Genomic DNA, 226 nt, shown 5'->3' on the forward strand with positions numbered 1-226 from the left:
TGTTGTGCAATGCCACAGAGATCAGAAGAGGGCTTCGGATTCCCCTGGAACGGGAGGTAAGGACAGTTAGTAGCTGCCATGTGGGTGCTGGGAATCGAACCCGGGTCCTCTGCAAGAGCAGTCAGCGCTCTTAACCACTGAACCATCTCTCCCGCCCCCAAAAGAAGCTTCTTTTTCATCTCAGATGTGATTGTTATAAAAATTGATGAGAGAAATCAGACATGGC

Source organism: Nannospalax galili, unplaced genomic scaffold, assembly GCF_000622305.1.
Source record: "Nannospalax galili isolate Female #2095 unplaced genomic scaffold, S.galili_v1.0 scaffold1626, whole genome shotgun sequence".
In the NCBI taxonomy this organism is placed as follows: Eukaryota; Metazoa; Chordata; class Mammalia; order Rodentia; family Spalacidae; genus Nannospalax; species Nannospalax galili.